The 22,642-nt window shown below is 43.3% G+C and overlaps 1 protein-coding gene and 1 pseudogene across 1 annotated transcript in view; both read right to left on the bottom strand.

The window, feature by feature from the left end:
* LOC147031215 (uncharacterized) overlaps nt 1-22,642 on the bottom strand; it is a 477,388-nt gene that overhangs the window by 159,731 nt on the left and 295,015 nt on the right. The gene's annotated exons all lie outside the window — the stretch shown is intronic.
* The window catches only part of LOC147031217 (uncharacterized), a 66,998-nt pseudogene continuing 60,424 nt past the window's right edge, over nt 16,069-22,642 (bottom strand).

Below are 22,642 nucleotides of genomic sequence, written 5' to 3'. Positions count from 1 at the left end.
CAGTGGTTGCTCGGAGACAAGAAAGCCAGTAAAAAAAAAAACAACAAAACCTTTATAGATAACGGTTTGAATATTTGAACAACAGATTGATTCAGAGGTGAGTGGGGTGGTCGTGGTGGTTGGTGGACGTGTTATATTTAAGGTAAGATGTGTATGATTTAATTCACTATTATATCATAGAATGTGTGATGGGAGTTGTAACAATGTGAAAATACATTAAATATTCAAGTGAGTTAAGTACGATTTGTGATGTTGCATTGTTGGGTTGACTGACTGCATGGACACAACTGAGGGTGTGGATCCACTGATGTAGTTGTGGATCCGCCGCTTGGAGAGGTTCTGGGCTGAAAGGATCAAAACCTCAAAGAATAACAGTACCCAGCTCATGAACTGTGCTGTCAGGAAACCAGTCAATTGCTAATCAGTTAAGGTTATTCTTACTTTAGGTAAGCGAACGATGTTTTGAGGTTGACAATTTAAATAAAGTTGAATATCGGATGTTGTGAAATTAACATCATTTACAGCAATGCTTTAAATCATACGATGTTTTCAGAATAGCTCCGATACTGCACAATTAATGGTGTGTGTGTGTGTGTGTGTGTGTGTGTGTGTGTGTGTGTGTGTGTGTGTGTGTGTGTGTGTGTGTGTGTGTGTGTGTGTGTGTGTGTGTGTGTGTGTGTGTGTGTGTGTGTGTGTGTGGTTTCACAGTTGAATTTCTGTCGCCAGTAGGGGGCAGATCCTTATCGTGGGATTAGTGCACAGGGGGTCTTGTGCACCCACTTCGCTGTGGATCCAACATGCTCATGCGAGTGAAGGAAAAAAAAACGTTGGGATAGGAAGTACAATTGATTCATGTATTTAGTATGTGATAAACTATTTTAAGATCAGGTTTTACTTTTTTTGTTTTAAGGATAAAGATGAGAATAAAAATCGGATAAAGCCTGTTGGACCACAAGTTGGTGGTGCTGGTGCAGCTTTCTTGAAGACGTTTGCTTTTTGAGCATCATCAGCGATGGACTGCAGAGTGAAATCACACACACACGGGGGCTCCACTGGTATAGTTCAGGCAACACTGAGATGCGATTTGCACAGACATTTGTCGAGCACATCCCAGGTGCAAATGGAACAGAATCTGATTGCTCCAGCGCCAATGGCAATGACTAAGTGAGTTCAAACCCCAAATGCCTCACTTCATTCAGAGTATTCCTTTAGTATTCCGAAAGAGTTTGTCCGTGTTCTGTCTTTACAAAAACTGAACGTCAAGCAAAGAAGCAGCATGTACCATTTAAAAAGAGAAGTCTAATTTGCTTTTACTCGGCTGGGCTTTGAACTCCCAACTTCCCAGACTCAGAGTGCACTCTCTAACGATTACATCCCCGAGTCTAATTAAACCTCTAACGATTCCATCCCCGAATCTAATTAAACTCCCAGACTCAGAGTGTACTCTCTAACGATTACATCCCCGAGTCTAATTAAACTCCCAGACTCAGAGTGTACACTCTAACGATTACATCCCCGAGTCTAATTAAACCTCTAACGATTATGTCCCCGAGTCTGATTAAACCTCTAACGATTATGTCCCCAAGTCTGATTAAACCTCTAACGATTATGTCCCCAAGTCTAATTAGACTCCCAGATTCAGAGTGTACTCTCTAATGATTACATCCCTGATTCTAATTAATCTCGCAGACTCAGAGTGCACTTTCTCATGATTACATCCCCGAGTCTCATTAAAGTCCTGATATTCTGATATTTGTGTGCATGTGTGTATTCTTTAATTTACAGCTCCTCTCGAAAGTAGTCATCATCGTGAAACAAAGAAAGAAACCCTGAAAGAAAGAAAGTACTCATCATCGTAACCTTTCCAAAAGTATTGTTTTGTTTGTGTGGTAGATGGAGGAATATTAGAGTCAAGGGGGGATCGTATGGTGGAGCATGGTCCGTGGATGAGCAGGAAACATCTCAATGTAATTAAGTAGGGAAAACTGTGAGCTTAAGATTGTTACGTGTCACCACATGGGGGGGGGGGGGGTGGTGCTGTGTTAACAAGGTGGGGTTTAAGGGTAATTTCTCTCAGTATGTGATTGCCCCGTATGACCTTTTCCTATGTTTTGGAATTTATCAGCCGGCTATAGAAGAATCACGTTGTTATAACAACAACATTGCCAAGCATTTACAAGCAGGCAGAAGCCCCCACCTTTCCGATTGTGTACCAACATGCCACACCCCCGAGGCTTGCGATTGGTCGGTGTCACATCAGAATGGGCAAGGGAGACAAGATGGCGGTTGAAGAGGACGTCTCTTGTTGCTCTTCTCAGCACGACGGAAAGGCTGCGCGATTCTCGTTGTTCGTGCGGTGTGAATTAGCTCGCGTGCTGGAACAGGATGCTAGCCCTTGTCTATTCAGCTGAGTCGCAAAGTTTGAACACTTCAAAGAGAAGGAAAAAGGTGCAAGAGAGACAAGAGGGCAGTTGGTGTGTGGAACGAGGTTGAGACAAAAGATCTCTTTTTTTTGCTCTCCTCTTGGCACGACAAAAGAGCAGCGTGATTCTCGTTGTTCGTACTGGTGTGAATTTGTTCACATCCTGGAATAAAACGCTAGCCATTGACTGTTCGGCTGGGTTGTGAAGTTTGTACGTTTGTGAAAAGAGAAGGAGAAGAAGAGCGCGTTTCTTGGCCTTATCTTGGAGCCGCAGCAGTCACCCTTGTGAAGTGATCGAGAAGGCGGAGCCATTTGGTGTGTGTGTGTGAACCGGGAGCTTGGAGTGAACAGCGTCGGCAATCTCGATCGTGAAAAGGGACTGTATGGTGGTTTCTGGGCCGTTAGCGAAGGAAGACCATCCGCACGAATTATACCTCATTTACGTTTCCCGTGCAGGGAACGACTTGGCACCATTTTATGTTCATTTCCCATGCGGTTCGATCACCAGGATCCTAAAAGATCATCTTTGGACACAGCGAAGTGCCAGAATAAAGGGAGGATTTTCTTTTATTTTTATCTTTCCCCTTGTCTGTTTTTGTGACTGTGTGGAAACATATCAAATTAGGCTTTAGTTTACCTCATGTTTCATTACCTCAGGCTTTGATTTTTTTTTATTATTACACGTTCATTTATTTTAATTATGAATCATTGAATTATTTTCATTAAACCCTCATTTGTTAAATAAACTGTGTTTGTCTACTCGTTGTGGGTTCGAGGATAAACCCATGTGCTTCCGTCCTGGTGAATGCCTCTTGTATGTGCTTCACCACCTCCCATCTCACACATGCCATAATCTCCAAGAATCTCGATTGTTCGCCTCCAAGTAAATTGTTCCGCTGTCTGTCCAGGTCAGTGTTAACCGCCCCGTCCACGACAACTGGGGTCGGGAGTGGGATAATTAATTTAACCCCCTGGACATGACAGTATGTTCAACAAGAGTGAGAATTGCTTTGCATGATATGTCCTTGACCAATGTGATATTTTCTAAGTCCAGAAAGGGCAAAACTCTGTGAAAAAGTAAGGAAATGCCCTGAAACTCGAACTTGTTCTGTAACTTAACACAATAAAACTACGTACAAAGTTTCAGGTGAATATGTTAAAAGGTACAGGAAAACAAGTCTGAATAACCACAGGTGGGACAGACAGACAGACGGAGAGCAAACCTATAGTCCCCTCCAGTGAAACAGGGGGGGGGGGGGGACTGGGGACTAACACGCATGAAATGTGTAATCGACGAGCGAAACTGTCTCACAAGGTTTCAAAGCAAAAAATTAAACTTTGGCCAAATATCGAAGCTCCATCCCGATCATAAATGGCAATGAAAACACTGAAAGGTCATGATAGCATACTGTCGTTGCACATAAATGGAAAACTTTCCACAATTGCGGAAGTTTGTAACAATAAGGAATATTGTGTGAGGAAGGGTCCAGAAAGTGGTATTTTGAATAAAGTCTTGGTACCTTTTGACCCTTTAGACTGCTGAGACCTCTTCAAACTTTTAAGACCCTTTAAGACCCCCAAGATCCTTAAGACCCCAAAGACCCAGATGATCCAAAAGACCATGAGGACCCAGAAGACCCAAAGCATCAGGAAGACCCCAAAGACCTGAAGACCCCAAATACCTGAGGACCCCAAAAACTCTGAAGACCAAAAAGACCCTGAAGACCCAAAATACACAGATGACCCAAAAGTCCCTGAGGACCCAAAAGACCCTGAAGAACCAGAGGACCCAAAAGTCCCAGAGGACCAAAAAGACCCTGAGGACCTAAAATACCCAAATGACTGGAAAGTCCCTGAAGACCCAAAAGACACCGAAAACCAAAAAGACCGAAAACTCCCTGAAGACCCAAAATTCCCTGAAGACACAAAATACCCAGAAGACCCAAAACTCCCCAAGGACCCAAAAGATCCAAAAGACCCAGAGGACCCAAAATACCCTGAGGGTGCAAAATACCCAAAACATCCAGAAGATCCAAAAGTTCCTGAGGACTCAAAATACCCAGATGACCCAAAAGACTCCAAAGACCCAAAATACTCAGATGACCCAAAAGACACAAAATACCCAGATGACCCAAAATAATCAAAACATCCAGAAGACCCTGAGGACCCAAAAGTCCCCAAGGACCCAAAAGACTCAGAAGAACCAGAAACCCACAATACCCTTAAAGACTACGATACGTTAATGAGGTGTGTGTGTGTGTGTGTGTGTGTGTGTGTGTGTGTGTGTGTGTGTGTGTGTGTGTGTGTGTGTGTGTGTGTGTGTGTGTGTGTGTGTGTGTGTGTGTGTGATGTTTTTTTGTGGAGTTCTACTGGAGCGTTCTAATCTGGAATGTGACAAACCAAAATGATCAACATAACCTCCTGAGATGATTAGGATAATTAACTACAAAAATAAAACCCGTTAGAATGACCATGTTTTAAACATTTACCATAAAATGATATATAAAGCAGTTTAATACGTCCTTCTACCATGGTATGGCATTCTCGAAACAATACAAAATAAATCACAAAAATAAGAATAACATTGTAACAAAGCATATATTAATTAATACTAATAATATTTCCAACAATAACAAGAATATTCGTATCATATGGCAATAATAATAATGACCGCGGAAATATAATACCCGTTGCTGGCCCCAAGCACATCTGGGCTGAGTGAAAGGCAAGCTAATGCTCAAGCAGTACAGCAGGTGGGGTGGGTATGTCACAAGGCTGTGAAGACGAATGAAAATTTCGTCCACCGGACCAACGGGCCCACTAGTCATAATAAATGTGTGTGTGTGTGTGTGTGTGTGTGTGTGTGTGTGTGTGTGTGTGTGTGTGTGTGTGTGTGTCCTCCATAACTCCAAAACCATGAAACCCAGTGGACCAAAACTTTGCAGGCATACTATGGGAACTCCAAGGGAGTACATAAATAAAAACTGAGTGTTTGGGTAAATTTAAACATCACTTTTGAAGATAATTAGCAATGTGTTCATAAAAATGCGATACCAAGATGGCAGCATGGCATCTTGGTCAGCCTGCTGTCACCTCTCAAGCTTCTTAAGCCACCATTTTGTTTTGGAGATTTTTCAGGTCAGGTGGAACAGACCCTATTTGCGAGATTTAAATCAATAAAATTTTTGTTTTTTGACCTGAGATCGCATTGTTTCACCTTTTCGTATGAGATCTGCTTTCATTATATACAGATACATAAAATAAAAGGAAAAAACCCATCCAACAATCAAACCTCATGTATGAGAACTCCACCATGCTTTTTTATAGCTGTGAAGGCATCGACTGACATTTTGACGTCTGTGGCTTGATATATTTTTGAATTTAATTCCTATAATTCTCATCTTGAATTCCACTTTTAAAGAACTCGATTTAAAGGTAAACCTTTGTTTTTGTCGTTTTGGTGTACTTTGTGGTTTGCCATTCGTACAGGACTTGGAACAGGCTGCAACAGTTTCTGAAAGAGAGAGCACTCAAATTTTTTTTCACTTTCCTCGCTCATATTATTGAATGCCTGATCTCTTTCCTTCTCTAATACAATACAAGTATAAGCCTGTGTTCCATTATCTTAGATCTGATAAAAGCTCAAAATGTAAAGTGCTCAAAATTAATTTTTTCACTTTCCTCACTCATTATTGAATGCTTGATATCTCCAATACGAGTGTAAATAAACGTGTGGTCTGTTGTTTTGTTCAATCTGACAAAAGTTTAAAATGCAAGATGACAAATAACCTCAAAAGTAAAACTAATAACCACGTCAGAGAGTTCCAGTTCCATCGTGGGTATGGAACGTGGTGTGTGAATGTACCCCCATTTCGTTCAATCCTGTACGAATTCAGACAGATGGGATGTCCAGTTGTACATCCATCCAGAGTATGGCAAACACATTGATGAATCGGCCTGCCTATGAAACTGTAGGTGGTTAACCACCCCTCCCCCCTCAAGTTCTCTTCTCACGAAATCCTCCTCAGCTTCCATGAGCTATAAGGGGGTAAACTAACCCCTCCCCCTCAAGTCACCCTCTCACTTTTATACTTCTATGAGGTATAAGGGGGTAAAGAAAGACTCGGTAAACATAAACCTATAGTCCAAATTACCCTCTGCCCCCCTCCCCGCTTCCCCTCAAGTCCCAAAACCAAATGCAGGTCATGAACCCCCCCCCTATTCTCCTCAAATATCCCAATCAAATACAAGTCGAGAACACCCCCTTCCCCTCCTTGCTCCTACCCTCGTCACTCCCCCCTCTCTTGGTATTCCCGTCAACGAAGCAACCGGTGGGATTTGCTAGCAACAGGTGGTATTTTGAGAGAAACCTGCGGTGTGTCCCCATGGTGTTCACACACATCTCTTTACGATGCAGCAGTGTTGAGTAAGCAACGTGGTAAGGTGAAGTGAATGACGAGGTATTGTGTATGCAGTTCATTCACCTGCGCTACCCCCGTGCTATGTACAGTGTGTCATCTGGTCCACTCGCTGAAAATGATGTGAATTTTTATTTTGAACACAAGATCACATTGTTTCACCTTTTTATGTGATCTGCTTTCATTATATTAAAATAGTTATAGATACCTAAATAAAAAACAATGTCCAACATCGAATCAAACCTTGTGTTCGAAACTCCGTCATGTTCGTTATCGATGTGAATGCACAGACTGACATTTTGTGAGCTCTGTGGCTTGATATATTTACCTTTGTCACCATCGGTGAAGGTGGTTATGTTTTCACCCCTCTCTGTCTGTTTGTTACTTGCAAATTCGAAGATCTTTCAAGTACATTGATCAGTCGATTTTGTTATTCTGTCTGTCTGTCTGTCTGTCTGTCTGTTTGTTTGTTTATTATTTGAAAAAACGAAGATTTTTCAATTATGTTGGTCTGTCGATTTTGTTGTTCTGTCTGTCTGTTTATTGCCGACAAGTCACAATTTTAAACCGATCTTCACAAAACTTCACCACATGGTTGAGTTCATCATCAGGAGGAAGCCTCTTGTTTGAGGTCAAAAGGTCAACATAGGCCAAAGGTCAACAGGTGAGATTACTAAAATCCTCAATTTTCATCCCATCGACTTGAAACTTGAAGAAGATTTATATTTCAGGTCATGGAATTCAATCAGTCAATTATTTTGAGAACAATATGGAGAAAAGGTCAACATCATCCCAAGGTCAACAACTAAGGTGGTGTTTCCAAAATCCTCAATTTTCATCTGATTGAGTTGAATTTTGAAGACAATTTATAATTCAGGTCATTGAATTCAACCAGTGAATTATTTTTGAGTTTGACATGGACCAAAAGGTCATCATAGGTCCAAGGTCAGCAAGTAAGGTTGTATTTCTAAAAGCCTCAATTTTCATCCGATTGACTTGAAACTTGAAGAGGAGTCATATTTCAGGTCACTGAATTCAACTGACCAATTATTTTTGAGGTTAATATCGACCAAAAGGTCAACATAAGCCAAAGGTCAACAACTTCGGTGCGATTTCTAAAATCCTCAATTTTCATCCGATTGACTTGAAATTTGAAGAGTATTTTCATATCAGGTCACTGAATTCAAGCACCAATTATTTTTGAGATACAAATAGGCCAAAAGGTCAACATCGGCCGAATTTCTAAAATTGTCAATTTTCATCTGATTGACATGAAATTTGAATAGGATTTATATTTCTGGTCACAGAATTCAACTAGCCAATTACTTTTGAGGTCAACATCGATCAAAAGGTCAACATGAGCCAAAGGTCACAACTCAGGTGAGATTTCTAAAAGGCTCAATTTTCATCCAATTGTCAGAGGATTTACATTTCAGGTCACTGACTTCAAGCAGCCAACTATTTTTGAGGTCAGCATAAACCAAAAAGTCAACAAAGGCCCAAGGTCAACAACTAAGGTGGTATTTCCAAAATCCCCAATTTTCATCCCATTGACTTGAAATTTGAAGAGGAATTGCATATTTGGTCATTGAATTCAATCACCAATTATTTTTGAGGTCAAATTTGTTTTATAGACTTTGCAAGTATCGTGCTGCGCATGGCGACTTCTTCTTCTTGCTTGTTTATTTGTTTGTGTGCAGAATATCTCAAAAAGTTGTTGACGGATCTGGATGAAATTTGGTGGGCAGCTTGGGTGTGTGACAAGGACGAATTGATTAAATTATAGTGAAGATCCAGATCTGAATTCTAGAATTTTTTCAGTGATTCTTCACCTTTGAGAGATAGGGCCAACAATGATATATAGCATGATATCTCAAAAAGTTGTGGACGGATTTTGATGAAATTTGGTGGACACGTTGGGCATGTGACGAGGAAGGTTCTTTTAATTTTGGTGAAGATCTGAATCCGGATTCGATCATTTTTAAAGTGATTCTTCACCGTTGAGAGATCGGGCCAAACTAATATATGGCACGATATCTCAAAAAGTTGTGGACGGATTCAAATGAAATTTGGTGGACATGTTTGGGTGTGTGACAAGGAAAAAATAATTTGATTTTGGTGAATATCCAAATCTGTGTCTGGATACGAGAATTATTTAATTTTCAAAGTCATTTTTCACCATTGAGAGATAAGGTCAATAACGATTTATAGCATGATATTTCAAAAATGTATTGGGCCCGATATGTTCTCGCGGATAAGACATTGCGTGGCGGTATGCACTCTACCGATTGTCCTTCGAGTTTTCAATTGAATTTCGCTAATTTTCCACATTGACTCCACTTTTAAAGAACTCTAAAGGTAAACCTTTGTGTTGGTCGTTTTGATGTACTTTGTGGCTTGCCTTTTTGTTGCTGTGCAGTCCATGTGGGTTACGAACACACAACTATCCACTAAGGAGCGCTTATACGGGATGTTACCTGACACTATACTGTACGTGTGGTCGCAAAGCATAACATTATCTTTGCTAACTCTTCCTCCCCTCCCCCCCTCACCTTTGTCTCTTCCACCCCCCCTTCTTTCTCTCTCTCCCTTTCTCTGTCCCCTCCTTGCTCACCCCTCCTAATAAAGTACAGCACTCTTCTCCCACACCTCCCTCTCTCTCTCTCTCGCTCACACACCCTCCTCGCAACCCTCCCTCCGGGAGTGTCTAGCGATGTGTGGTGAGGCCCTTGCTCACTCTACCACTCCCGTGTTCGCCATCCCCCCACAACCCTTCCTCACTCCTTTCATACCTCACCCTCCCTCTCCTTTCCCCCCTCCCTTCCTCCCCATCCTCACTCGCCCCTCCCCCTCTTCGCTCCTTTATTTTGGATGAGGATAGCTCCTACCAAATGAAGGAAATGTACATTAAGCGAACTTGACAAAAAAAAAGACTTGCAAAAGCTGCATTCAGAGCAGCCTGAACTCCTCAACAGCAAGAAGCAAGACAAAAAGTAAATGCAGCAGAAATAGCAGCATCCAGTGCAGCCATAACTCCTCAAGAGCAACAAAAAGACGAGAGGCAAACACAGCAGGAATGGCTGCAGCTAGGAACCATCCCTGTCAGGAAAAGCAAAAGTCTGCATTCTCCAACAATCCAGCCTTGGATTATGCTTCTGATCCATTAGTTGCAATGTAATAAGCCTGGTGTTGGTTAAATGGTTAAGGTTGTTGGCTTAAAATCTGAGGGTCTTGAGTTTGAACTCCTGTCGTGCCGTTAACATAACACCAGGTGGGTTGACTCAGCCTGTCATCCTGATGTCGGCAAAATGAGTACCAGCTTACTGGGATAATAAGCCATTCGAGTATCCTGCGTTGGAGTGGCGACTTGTCTGAGATTGTACTTCTTCGTGAAATGAAACTGCGTCGGTTTCCCGATGTGCCTGATGGCATGAAAGGGATGTCATTATTTTATTACTTCTGCCACGAAAGTCGAATGAGGTTATGTTTTCACCCCTTTCTGTCTGTCTGTCTGTTTGTCTGTCTGTTTGTCTGTCTGTTCGTCTGTCAGTGTACAGAATATCTCAAAGAGTTGCGAACGGATCCGGATGAAATTTTGTGGACAGGTTCAGCGTGTGACGAGAACAAACTGATTAGATTTTGGTGAAGATCTGGATCCGGATTTGCTACTAGAATTTTTTAAGTGATTCTTCACCGTTGAGATCGGGCCAAAAAACGATATAGAACTGTATAGCATGATATTTCAAAAACATATTGGGCCCGATGTGTTCTCGTGGATCAGATATTACGTGGTGGAGGTATGCACGCCACTGAGTGCCCTTCTAGCTTTAATACTTGTTCCAGTTGATTTGGGGAATGGTTTGGATATGTATCACTTTTGGAATGGATCTGTCCATTTTCTCCCATCACAATCCTGGGCTGGTTTGGTCGAATCCACATTTATGTTAGATTTATTTTCCTAATAAAACGATTAATGTTTGACATATTTTTAAATTTTGGGTTGTGTGCAGTAGCCCAGAGACAAAATAACTTCCTCGCGTTGGAATCACCAGCATGGCTTCAGCAGTTATTTATGTCGGTCGGGCTACAGTTTTACATTGTTTTCCGAAGGGAAGAACTGCAAGGAGAAGTACAAATTGCCGTTTTCGAGATCTCTCGATATAGTACTTTGCAATGCATTTTGGTGTCTTTTTAAGTCTTGGTAGTTCAGAAAAAGCTCGACAATAAACGTTGTGGCTTATAAATGCCTATGACTTCACTTTTTAGGAGTTTATGAACGCATTGTGTACACATTTGAATTGGTGGCCATTTTTCCCCCCATAACATCGCTCTATATGGAGTACGATCATACTCCATGATAAACCAAAGGGTATCGTTTCATTTGTGGTTATACATAAATTAACGAAAGTTGTCTGGGTCTTTTTGGAATACCCTGTGCTTCCTTTGAGATCATCTGCTGGCACATCGTCGTCAGATGTAAACACATTCCTTTGTGGTACGAGGGACAGAGCAACAGAAATAATTGCCTTTCAAAAAGCATTTCATAGTGTGTGTGTGTGTGTGTGTGTGTGTGTGTGTGTGTGTGTGTGTGTGTGTGTGTGTGTGTGTGTGTGTGTGTGTGTGTGTGTGTGTGTGTGTGTGTGTGTGTGTGTGTGTGTGTGTGTGTGTGTGTGTGTGTGTGTGTGTGTGTGTGAGAGAGATGCAATTCCATCAATATCACGGAACAATTCCTTCCACATCACCATTGCTTTGACTCAAAACGTCATATACCTGCAATTGTTTATTTATTAACAAAACTACTTTAACACAGAATAAAATAACCTGCTCTCATGCTTCCCAACACATCCTGAAGCCATCCTCGAGACAATTTGAACTGCAAGGTCCGAGGTGGCCCAACACGTGGCCCAGGTGACCGCGGCGTCAATCCGCCTGAGGTCAGGCCGGCCACGCCAGCAATTTGTGCCTTTCGCTCGGCCGGCACTTCGAGCATCGTTCGTAGCCCTGATTGCGTCCGCAATTGCCAGGCGGCGTCCCTCGCCTGTGCGCTGCGTCCCGGGCTTGTCGTGGCTCAGCCTTTGTCACAATCATTTAACCGAACAGCTATGTTCTTTCTTACCGGAGCAACGATGATTCGACAATTTGACGAGCAATTTGCAGTTTGAGGTAATCTGTGTTCAGAAGCTCCTTTTGAGTCTGCGCTATTTTAAACAAGCAGGTGCAGCACACTGTCCTGTCGCACATATAACGAAGGGAACAAAATCAAGGCATTGACCGATGGATGCTCAATATATTGCTCTGGATTCATCAAGTAATTACGCCATTGATGGCTTCAGTAAAACATTCATTTGTCAGCTCCGTCCATCGTACCAAAGGAATGGCTTTTCCCTCAACATTTACACCTGTGAAGCCTCCAAACAAGATAATGACCTTGTGTCCTTTGACAGTCATGTATTCATTAAACAAGCGCGTCCACCTGCACACCATTAGAGCACTCACACGTTTCCAGGTGCTTGTCAGGAAATGTCCTTGGACCCTAAAACACTAAATATAGTAAATACATTAAATACCAATGAAATTCGATTCCTTGTCACCTCCTTGCTGCATGCCTGAAGGAGCTCACAGTAAGCTGATTAATGGTAACCTGGTTACGTTAACAAAGTCAGCACATACCCATACAATAACAACTTCAATCACAAACTACAGTTACCGAGTTTGGAATGTGGTGTTGATCATGGTGGTCAGCATACACGTTATAGAGTGTCGGTGCTGCTGAAACAGTCTCTCGGTAACGGTTATACTGGGTGGTTGTCCGTGCTGATTCTATCCCTTCAAATGATGATACGAGGGGAGCTCTATCCTCTTGAATGATGGAAGGAGGGGAGCTCTATCCTTTCAAATGATGGAAGCTGGAGAGATCGATCCTTTTAAATGATGGAGGACAGGAGCACCATCCTTTTAAATGATGGAAGGAGGAGAGTTCTATCCTTTCAAATGATGGATGGAGGGAAGCACTTTCCTTTTAAATGATGGAAGGAGGGAAGCTCTATCCCTTTAAATGATGGAAGGAGGAGAGATCTATCCTTTTAAATGATGTCAGGACAGGTCAGCTATGGGAGCATGTGCCAGAGCAGCGCATCGCTGCATCCACTTTCCGCCGGTACTCCAGGAGCCTCCATCTGGCCATCCCCAGGTGGATGCCTGGCCAATCCCAATCTCCTTGAGATGCCGATCAACCTGCTGCAACCACGAGGCACGTGGTCGGCCCATTGGCCTCCTCCACTCATGAGACTCCCTCGCTGAGAGAATCTGAATAGCAGGATCAGCGTCAGGAAAACGAGCCACATGTCCATACAGCCACAGCTGATGCTCACGGACTATGCAGGTAACAAATCTAATTTGAGTCTTTGTCAGCAACTGCTCGTTGGCTATCACTGGTCGGACTTTGTGTCCAAGGATTCTCCGAAGAGACCTAGTACCAAAGGAATTAAGTCTTCCTCTCAGATCCTTGGTCAGAGTCCAAGTCTCACATCCATAGAGCAAGACTGGAAGCACCAAGGACCTGAAGACTCAGACTTTCCTCCTCCTGCACAGGTACCGGCAGTGCCACACCCCATTATCCAGTGAATCCATGACTCCCCAGGCTCGACACAGACGTCTGTTGACCTCTGACTCACAACCAGCAGAGACATGAATATCACTGCCGAGGTAAGTGAATCTCTCGATGACCTCAACATCCTCACCACAAACAGGCACAGACAGGACAGCAGGATCCAAGATGTCATTGAAAGCCTGGATATTACTTTTGACCCAGGAAACCCATAATCCCAGCAGCTTCGATTCCTCATTCAGCACCTCGAGGGCCTGCGAAAGGATATCTAAAGTCTCCGCAAAGATGACTGCATTATCTGCGAAGTCAAGGTCAGAGAACTTGACATTCCCAAACGATGCACCATAGCTTGATCTCTCCGACATCCTCCCTAGAATCCAGTCCATACAAGTGCTGAAAAGTGTGGGGGCCAGAACACACCCCTGACGAACTCCAGTAACAACTGGAAATAAGTCAGTGATGGTACTACCACATCGCACAGCACTCACAGTACCAGAGTAGAGTTCAGACATCAGATCGATCAGTTTTGGTGGCACCCCACGAAGACCAAGAATCCTCCAGAGGACATCCCGATTCACTGAATCGAACGCTTTACAGAGATCAACATTGGCTGCAAGCAGCCCCTGCCGAAACTCTCGTCTGCATTCGGTGAGGACATGAAGAGCAAGGATACGGTCAATCGTTGACCTCTTTGGTGTGAAGCCTGACTGCTCTGGATGCTGGTGCTCAAGCAAGTGGTGGTGAAGCCTATCAAGAATTATCCGGGCAAAGGCCTTGCCCGGCACTGAGAGCAGCGTCACCCCTCGGTAGTTGTTGCAGTCTTGGCAATCACCCTTCCCTTTCCAGAGAGGGACAACAAGGCCCCTCTTCCAGTCAGTTGGGATGATGCCTGTGTTCCAGGCAGAGCACAGAACTGCATGCAACGACACGAGTGCAGCATTTCCACCAGCCTTGAGAAGTTCAACATGGATGCCACAGATCCCTGGAGCTTTACCCCCATTTCAACTCGCTCACCGGAGCCTGTGTTTCCACAAGCGAAGGTGGACCACAGTTGATTTAGGGTCAGCAACAGGGATTGTAACACACCTGACAGCTGGTAGCTCAGCCTTGTACAACCGCTCAAAGTAACCGGCCCAGCGGGCTTTCACTTCGGACTCCTCTTAGTCCGGGAGCTAACAGAGATTTGTAGTGGGGCAAATTAGCTAAATATAGCATAACAATTGTGCATTTTGTGAGGAAAGCACCAAATTTGGCACACGAGTAGCCTATCATATTATGAACAGATTTGGATATTGGGCCATCGCAAAATTATTGATGGCAGTGGAAAATGGCTGCCACAGCCATCAGCGCTGAATTTGAGATGGCCCAATATCCAAATCTGTTCATAATATGATAGGCTACTCGTGTTCCAAATTTGGTGCTTTCCTCACAAAATGCACAATTGTTATGCTAAGTTGCCCCACTAGTGGGGCATCTTAGCTAAATATAGCATAAGTTGCCCCACTATTGTACTACATCTCGAGTACAAAAGGTTTGAGAGCTAAAGTCATTAGATGGTGGGGTGGGGACCTCCGAATGGGCATTTTTAAGTTTTCCATTTGGTGCATTACGTAGGAGGCACTGTTAAAGTAGCCGCCAAAATCTGTTTAAATTACATTTTGAGTACATGAATCAAACTTCTGCCATGAGTTTAATTTTGGCACTGTGGTTACCGATATGTAATTCTTTAGTGACGGATTTGTTGCAAAACACATTTAAGAATGGCCTAAAGGGAGTGCCACTGTCACGTTTAAATCACATTTTGAGTACATTAGTGAACCTTTGTGGGAATAATCTTTAGACCATTTTGATGAAGGATCAGTAATTCTTAAGTGACGATTTTGATGCAAAACCCATTTAAGAACGGCCTAAATAGGGTGCTATTTTTAGCACATTTAAAACATCTCAATTACATCAAGAAAACGTTGTGGAAATATTATTTTGACCTTCATAATAAAAGGATCACTCGTTCTTAAGTGATCTTGTTGGTGCAAAACCCATTTAAGAAGGTGTCAGATGCAAATACCTGTTTTCGTGATATTAAGATCAATACAAAGCAGGTAAAACAAAGGTCATTTCTTACTGAGTAGCCCTCTGGCTCTGGGGCAGCATGCTAGAGTTACCACATGTCTGAGCACTTGGTTTTGAGGAATATTGGTTTTCCAATATAGCAGAACATTGTCACTTTCATGGTTGTGACAGTATTACTGGATTATTTTGAATACGTTGCCTGAGAAACAGTCGCTGAAATACTGCTAAGTAGGGCGTTGAAATCTTGATCGCATTCTTCAGCACACTTCTGGGTTGTCTAAAGGGTTTTTCACACGACCAACAAGCTGATGATAGGCTCCTTAAGGTTTGGCATGTATCTCACTTCCTGTTTTGGTCGCTCATCCTTGTAGAAGATGGCATTGAAGCCAACTCACATGGGATGAATATCAGTCTCAAACGCGTGGCACATCATCCATATGAGGTCAAGATGCGTTGCCCTAATTGCCACATCTGGGAGGTTAAATACGGATGTGTTCTTGTAGCTGAAGACTGTCATTTTGGGTACACCGAAATACGGAGCAAGAGGAGTGTCAGCGACAGCGAGAGACCTCTTCTTCTGGAAAGCTTTCTTTGCTCCTGGTATTGGCTTTCTAACTGGCACTGGTGTTTCATTAATCCATCGAATGCTGGTACTATCACATGGCTAGTTTTGATACAGAATTCCCATCATATCATGAAGTGTGTTGCTCCCCGACAACGTTTGGGTTATTTCATCAAAATTGTCAAACGCGAGTCCCATCCTGGCAAAGTCTTGGCAAAGTGTTCTCAGGGCAAGCTTCTTTTCTCTCTTGGATCGCTTCAGCGGTAGCTGTTTCGAGTTCCTCCAAGCAAGAATAGTTAAGACAATGACCAAACCTATTCAGAACTTGAACAAGTTTCTTGCTACCAGTGATAGATCTGATAGCCATACCCAGAGTGACATGTTTTGCTGGTTTTGCATGGCCTCTTTGAACAACAAACAATGCATCCTGACTTGTTGAACCAATTGGACGTTTTATCTGCTTTCCAAATTGGTCAGATATGTTGCCTGTGTACAGAACTTTGAAGAAGTTCATCAAGGGTTGGGTACAATTGTGTCTCCATCTCTGATATCATCTCATGTTGGATTTTCTGGTATGTCTTTATGGGGAGCATTTAACAGCTGCTTTCGCAAAATAAGTGCTGCTTGGTTGAGGAGGAGTCGTTCTTCGGACTCTGCGTAGTCATAAGCCACTCGTACGGAATCATCAGCGATTTCTGCATTGTACAGAATGCTGCCCAATTTCTTACCTGCTGGACTCTGTATCTTGAATTTGGACCCAAATTTATTTCTAAGGTTTCGCATGAGACTTTGCTTATGCACAGGGGACTCATCAGCAGATGAACAAAAGTCCAAATAACATTGATAAACAGATGTCAACAGTTCTGCACGTTTGTCAACAATTACAGACTTTTCAACACATTCATGGATATGTCTAATTGCAACTGTCATTTTCTGTGGAATGTCATCAGTATTAGAATTTCTACTGGCTGCAAGTAAAAATGCGCTCTTGAATGAGTGATGATACTTTGCTTGTTTTGCAACCAGGTCTACACCAACGACCTTGGAAAGGATAGCTTCATCCTGAGTGGCCTCTTGAATTTTATGTCCGGCCTCTAATGTCTCACACGAACCTAACAGTTTGATAGCTCCACCTTTTTTCTTCTTCCTCTTTGAATTGCAGAAAAGGCAAGTTGCAGGAAGTATTCCAGATGACGAGGGTTCAGCTTCGTCATCTGCCCTTGCGTTTGAATGCAAATGAGGAAAACTCCTCTCACTAAGGTCAGATGGTCTATCTCCAGGAGCTGAGGGTGTTGATGTAACTGCTGTGAATTTCTGGTAGCAGGATACATGATACCCATCATTCTCGTCCGGGTTCTGAGACAAGCTGACAACCAAGTCATAGTACACTGATTTCAGAAATTGGGGTTTTGCACGCCTTTTCTCAGCTGCAGCCTGCACAGTACTCCAGTTCTTCTCATTGAATGGAAAAACATCACAACGTGGGGTCTTCACTGAGGGCTTGCCGGCAATGTGGAGAATACAATGCCTGGATGCAGGAACATCGTTGTTGGAACGATCAGATGATTCCATATCTGTTTCACTGGCCTATGACCTGAAATGAAATGGATTTCATAAGCTATAACTCGCAAAAATGCACTTCAAAAACATGTTATAATATCCAAAAAAGTTGGGATTACATACGACACAATACCAGTATTACCAGAGTTTATCAACAATGGTGTTAATTCTAAAATGATAGATAATGGGATGAGAGACATCTGCAGCTCTGTGGCGGAGACTAATAAGTAGTGCTGCTCGCTAACACCATTTCTTGTATTACTGGTAGAAAAGATTTACATTATTATAAGTGAATATAATAATAAAGAAAGCGAAAACAGTCACCTTCAACAAATTTTACCTCTGTGCGTGGTGATAGAGTCAAGAATGGGTCAGGGATCCATGAATTGTAGGCTGAATTATGGGATATACTAAACCCCTCCTCGTTGTCAATTCGTCGATTTAACCACAAGCCACAATAAGTTATTGGCTTAGGGTCCCTAATATATGTTATCTGAACTACTCTAACTCAAGATAAAACTCACCTCTCAGTTGTAAAATATCTGCAACTACTACATTCAGAATGATGAAATGGGAATCACAGCACCATATTTGTGTGCCACCAAACAGAGACTATGCTGCACAGATGATCTACATGTATCACCAACACACTGCATGAGCCCATCCTTGCATGCTAAGCCAGCAGTATATATGATGAGTCATGTAGGCCCACAAGTGATTAGTCATCTTCCATGCAGTTATCTAATAGTTTAAACCTGAAGCAAATGTTGGTTCCTGAGTACACCAATCTTACTTCCTCCTTCACAGGAATTTGACCATAATTGATATTGAACCCTTCTGAAATGGGTTTTGCACCAAAGACATCACTTAAGAATAACTGATCCTGCATTAGGAAGGTCAAAGGAATATTTTCACAAAGTTACATTGATGTACTTGAGATGTGTTTTACATGTGCTAAAAATAGCGCCCCCTTTCGGCCGTTCTTAAATGTATTTTCCACCAAATCCGTCACTTAAGAAATACATATGGGAAATCAGAGTGCCAAAATGAATCTCTTGGCACCAGATTGATTCATGTACTCAAAATGTAATTTAAACAGATTTTGGCGGCTACTTTAAGCAGTGCCCCCACATAATGCACCAATTGCAAAACTTAAGAATGCCCATTCGGAGGTCCCCATCCCATCATCTAATGACTTTAGCTCTCAAACCTTTTGTACTCGAGATGTAGTACAAATCTCTGCTATCTCCTGCATTATCTGTCAAGAGCCTACCACCCTCTGATCTCACTGCAGTACAGCGAGGGATGGGCTTGGATGAACGCAATGCGCGAATTCCCCTGTAAGCGGGACGAGAATCACTTGACCACAGGTGATGCTCTACCCCCTCACAGATTCCTCGCATATAGGCCTCCTTGTACACTCTTAGCGCACATACAGTTTTACGCCTCAGCTGCCTGAACAGCTCAGCTCTGCCATTCAGCCTGGCCCTGCGACTCTGGTCAATGGTATCCAGTGTCCCTTGAGAGACAAAATTCTTCTTCGCCCTATGGTGAGTTCCAAGACATCAACTGACAACATCAAGGACGGTGGTCTTGAAGGCACTCCACAACTCTTCAGGACCTCCCAAAGCACCCAAACCCCCCAAGTGTCCACTCAGCCTGTTCGCAAACTCCTCAGCTGCCCTCTCATCCTTGAGCTTGCCAACATCCAGCCTTGGCTGGGATACATAATTCTCCTGGATTTAAGGTGAAACTTCAGGGTTGTTACAACAAGCCGGTGGTCGGTATTGAGGAACTGAACACTCCAGTAGACCTTGCAATTCTGGTTCATCCTCCAGCAACCATCAATGAGGACATGATCAATCTCCTTTGCCACACCGCCAGCTTTGGAATACCAAGTCCAGCGATGAGCTTGTGGGTGCTGAAACCATGAACCAGCCACCCTAAGTCCATGACTTCTTGCAAACTCAAGGAACTTGGTGCTATTCAGGTTCATAGTTCCTGACCCATGGGGACCAACACATGTCTCATAAACGTCCCTCTCAGTTCCAGTCGATGCATTGAAATCCCCCAAGACTAGAAGTGTATCTCATCTGAGGCACTGATCAACCACAGACTCGAGCGTGGCGTAGAATGCATCCTTCACGGTGAGATCACTCGCCTCAGTCGGAGCATAAACAGAGACCAGGGAAATGACACCGAAGGAGTGACGAATTCTTAGTCTCATAATACGGTCGTTAACCGGTGTTACCTCAATTGTCATTGGAGTCAGCTTATTGGACACAGCTACAGCAACTCCTTGGGCAATGTAGCCATCAGAACAACCAGACCAATAGTAGGTGTAACCACCCACCATGGTCTCGCCGCAATCCGGTCTCCAAACCTCAGAGAGAGCTGCAATCCCGATGTCCAAACGCTTGAGCTCAGATGACAACAGAGATAGGTATTTATCCTCTCTTAGAGATAGGACATTCCAGGCACACCCCCGAAGGGACTGCCTCAGGTTAACCCAAGGAGACCGCCGTCTGGTGGACGACACCTTAGCACCACTCCGACACACTCTCCCGCAATCTGACCCGGGAATGTTACCCTGTGGTTTCCCTCCTATCATCAAAGATTGGGGGTCCCGAAGGCTTTGCCCCAATCCTGTCATCCGGTGAGCTGCCCTGCGAAGGGAATCTGCACAGGAGGTACTCCCACACAGTGGGTTTTCAGATTTCTTTGCGTTTTTGTGTTTTGCGGAATGAAGGGTTTTACGGAGGCTGGAGTGCAAATCCTGCCACCAACCTCTTAATAAGAAGTAACCCAACTGCAGGAGGACATCCGCAGACACAGTTGGGCACTATATATGGATGGCAGTTGGCCCACAAGGAGATCCTCCACCCTTTGACAGGTTTTGTTTTTAATCCTGCTGGGTGTCCATATCATACACCCTCTTCACCAAAAAACCTGGTGGGGGAGATGGTTTAGTCGAAGCCAACCCGACCATGGAACATGTTCGTGTAGGTTTACATGATACCTGTAGCAAGTCACAGATCTAATCTGGCATGACCTGACATTGAGTTCGATCCTTTCAAATGATGGAAGGAAGAGAGATCTATCCTTTTAAATGATGCAAGGAGGGGATCTCTATCCTCTTTAATGATGGAAGGAGGAGAGTTCCATCCTTTCAAATGATGGAAGGAGGAGAGATCTATCCTCTTAAATGATGGAAGGAGGAGAGATCTATCCTCTTAAATGATGGAAGGAGGAGAGATCTATCCTCTTAAATGATGGAAGGAGGATAGTTCTATCCTTTAATGATGGAAGGAGGGGAGCTCTATCCTTTCAAATTATGGAGGAGGGGAGCTCTCTCCTTTCAAATGATGGAGGAGGGGAGCTCTCTCCTTTCAAATGATGGAGGAGGGGAGCTCTCTCCTTTCAAATGATGGAGGAGAGGAGCTCTTTCCTTTTAAATGATGGAGGAGGGGAGCTCTATCCTTTTAAATGATGGAGGAGGGGAGCTCTATCCTTTCAAATGATGAAGGAGGGGAGCTCTATCCTTTTAAATGATGGAAGGAGGGGAGCTCTATCCTTTCAAATGATGGAAGGAGGAGAGATCTATCCTTTTAAATGATGGAGGAGGGGAGTTTTATCCTTTTAAATGAGGGAAGGGGGGGAGCTCTATCCCTTTAAATGATGGAAGGAGGAGAGATCTATCCTTTTAAATGATGGAAGGATGGGAGCTCTATCCCTGGATCTGGGTGGGATGGAGGATCTGGAAAGAGGAGAGGTTTGGGAGTGGTGGAGGATATGGGAAGAGGAGAGGTTCTGGGAAGGGTGAAGGATCTATGTGGGATGGAGAATCTGGGAGGAGGGGTGGAGGATATGGGAAGATCTGTGTGGGATGGAGAATCTGGGAGGAGGGGTGGAGGATATGGGAAGATCTGTGTGGGATGGAGAATCTGGGAGGAGGAGAGGATCTGGGAGGGTCTGGGAGGGGTGGCGGATCTGGGAGTAGCTGAAAATCAGAGGGGAGGGGACGATCTGTGTGGGATGAAGGGTCTGGGAGGGGGGAAGGGTCTGGGAGGCAGGAACGATCTGGGAGACAGGTGTCCCCCCTCCCCAGATCAGGAAATTTTGTTATTTTAACCTTAAATTTGTGCATTCCAAGACACTCTTTTATGCAAAATTAAAGCAGAATAATCATGTTCTGATGAATTTACAACCAAAGGCTAACAGAAACGTGGTCACAACATGAAAATCTATCAACAACTTTGATGACATATTATTTTGTAAAAGCATTATTTTTCACTATTGTTGGGCAATGACATCGGTAGGACATTTAACGATACAAAAAGCAAAAAACTACTGCAAAAAGTATTATGGATTTTGAAGATCGTATGTTGCGGTCATATTATGTATGCAAGCTAATAACGGAAACTGTGTATTCCTCCCTTGGTATGTTTCTTTCACACCTGAAATCTTCCCTGTCTCTATATGATCCCTCTCTTGCTTTTTAAACTTTAATCTACCACTACCATAACCCGCGCTCTGCGCGACATGTTGGGGTGGGTGTTTTTGAGAAAGGAACTGATGCAGAGTATCAGTAGTAATTTTACTTTAATGCAGTAAGTGGAATACGACTTAACTGTTTCAGAACCATTTTATTTACTTTTTTTGTACCATGCACCTCATATGGTCTTTGAGATAATGTAAGCCGAATATCACGTTACTCGAGCGCAGAACAAAGTCGAAGATAGCGCGACACGAAACCACAAACTCGGAAATAATATATAAGATGTCAGAAATATCATCACGGTAAGATGCCGACTGGAGCACTTCTGGAACTCCCAAAGGAACACTTCTGTTATGAAATATCTTAACCTCGCTTACTTACATTTATAAATACTGTCACACGCCACCAAAAAAGACCGCTGATTGGCAGAAAGCAAATTGGATGCAAAGACAATGGCAGTCTACAAGTCACTTGGGACTCAAAAGCAGACACAGGCTCGGTTTGA

This window comes from Eptatretus burgeri, chromosome 3 (assembly GCF_056783735.1).
Source record: "Eptatretus burgeri isolate ZD-2024b chromosome 3, Ebu_testis_v1, whole genome shotgun sequence".
NCBI classification, from domain to species: Eukaryota; Metazoa; Chordata; class Myxini; order Myxiniformes; family Myxinidae; genus Eptatretus; species Eptatretus burgeri.
This window is presented reverse-complemented; position numbering and strand designations above follow the sequence as displayed.